The sequence below is a fragment of the Pteropus medius genome, unplaced genomic scaffold (genome assembly GCF_902729225.1).
Source record: "Pteropus medius unplaced genomic scaffold, Ma_sr-lr_union100, whole genome shotgun sequence".
NCBI lineage: Eukaryota > Metazoa > Chordata > Mammalia > Chiroptera > Pteropodidae > Pteropus > Pteropus medius.
In genome coordinates, this window is record NW_024354500.1 from 3,951,803 (window position 1) to 3,954,073 (window position 2,271).

At 29.0% G+C, this 2,271-nt stretch overlaps 1 pseudogene; it reads right to left on the bottom strand.

The window, feature by feature from the left end:
* Positions 1–1,484: 1,484 nt before the first annotated feature.
* Positions 1,485–1,603, bottom strand: LOC120595299 (uncharacterized; annotated as a pseudogene).
* Between the last annotated feature and the right edge of the window lie 668 nt (positions 1,604–2,271).

The following is a 2,271-nucleotide window of genomic DNA, read 5'->3' on the forward strand; positions in this document are numbered from 1 at the left end:
AAGGTAATTAAACAACATACGTCAACCATGAGAATAATCTGATGATGGAACTGTCAAGCAAGGATTGTAATGAAGATGTTATAACTATAATCAATGTAGTATAGTACACATATAATAAATGGAAAGAGAGGTAATCTCAGAAGAGAAATTAAATTATAAAAGGAATCAAATAAGTATTTTAAAACTATAATAGATATATGGAAAAATTGATTTAACAATGGAATAAAAATTACAAAAAAAGACGTCAATGAGCTTAAAGATAGAAAAAACAGAAAGTTCCAAACTGCAGAACAATATAAAAAGAAAAATTCAAATTCTTGGAGAAGTATTATTTACAATAGCTAAGATATGGAAGCAATCTAGGTGTCCATTCACACATAAAGGGATAAAGAAAATGTGGCATATATATACAATGAAATATTACTCAGTACTATATAATAATTAAATTTGGTCATTTGAAGCAACATGGGTTATGCTAAGTGAAATAAGTCAGACAGAGGAAAAAAAATGCTGTATGGTTTTACCTATATGTAAAATCTTAAAAAAGCAAGACAAATGAACAGACAAACAAAACAAAACAATAACAGACTCAGAAACAGAGACCAAAAAGATGATTGCCAAAGGAGGGAGTTAGATAAGTGAAAAAGGTGAAGAGGAATATAATCAGTAATACTGTGATTAGTTTGCACTGTGACAGATGATTACTATAATTAGTAGGGTGATCACACTGTAAGGTATAAAAATGTTGAATCACTATATTGCATGCCTGAAACTAATAAAGTTAATATAATATTGTATATTAACCATACTTAAAAAAAAACCTTGGTAGTCGGTGGACAACATAAATGGAATTAGCTTATAAGTAATCAAAGTCTTAGTGAAGGGAAAGCTAGAATGCAAAAATAATTTAAAGACATAATATACAAACACTTCCAAAATTTTATTTATAAATATATATATATAGTATTAAACAAAAACAAATGGAATTAAAAAGAAGAAAATCATGGTTATCACATCAAAATAAAAGTGCTAAAAACTAAAATGACAAAAATTTTTTGAAAGCAGACAGAAAAATATTAGACATTAAATATAAGAAAAAATAATTCTTATTATTCTTATGGACTTCTCATTAGAAAATGAAAATGACAGAAGTCAGTGACAATATATTTTATGTGCTGAAAAGATAAAATAAAACACCTATACCTATGTGTAGCAAAAATACCTTTCAAGAATGAAAGCAATATGAGATTTTCAGATAGAAAAATAATTTATTGGTACCAGATTAACGTTCTGAGAAATGAGAGAAGTGTTTTAAAATGCAAGAAAAATACATCAGCAGGAAACATAGATGTTCAAGAACTAAAGATGATTAGTCATAGAAATGGTAATTTTTATTTTTTTAGGCGAGGCAACCTTTGGTTGACCTTGCAGATTGCAAGGACTTTGTCAGTTTACAATCCCTTTTTTTGATTTTTTATTTTTTACACCTACAGCACCTGGTCTTCCTAGGTGGTCTGCAATCCAAGTACTAACCAGGCCCGACCCTGCTTACCTTCCGAGATCAGACGGGATCAGGCTTGTTCAGGGTGGCATGGCCGTAGACAGAAATGGTAAATTTTAAAGACTTATTTTCCTCCTTATATTTTAAAACACATATGACTTTATGGCAAAATTTAGAACACTGTCTATATAAAACAACTGAATAAAAGACAATAGAACCTATGTTTGCAAAGTTTCTATATATTATGTGAAATTGTGTTAACTATTAATAGAAAGTAAAATTAAAGGATGTATATTGTAATCCCTAGAACAATCAATAAAAATAATGCAAAGAGGCATATCTAAAAGCCAATAAGTTAAAACTATTAATAATCTAAAAATTCTTTAAAGAGACAGGAAAGAAGTTACAAAGAAAGAAACAAAACTGACGAAAAATAATAAGATGCTATAACCTAAATCTAACCGTATCAATAATTACATTAAATTTAACTTTAAACACTTTAATTAAAAGGTTGAAACTATAACAATAGATAAAAAAAAACAAAAGCAATTTCCTAGTGTCTGGATAGGTATGTAGTAACTTGCAATCTCCTGTCATTTCCCAAACTGCAAAATAACTGAGTATAAAGAGAAAAGTCAACATATCAAAACAGTGTGGTCCCACACACTTCTGCCTCACATCCACTCTGCCTCAATTATTTTTGTGAGCATAGACAGAGGGTTAAAAAAAAAAAAGAGAAGACGAAGTAGGGATGTAAGTAAAGGAGCTTG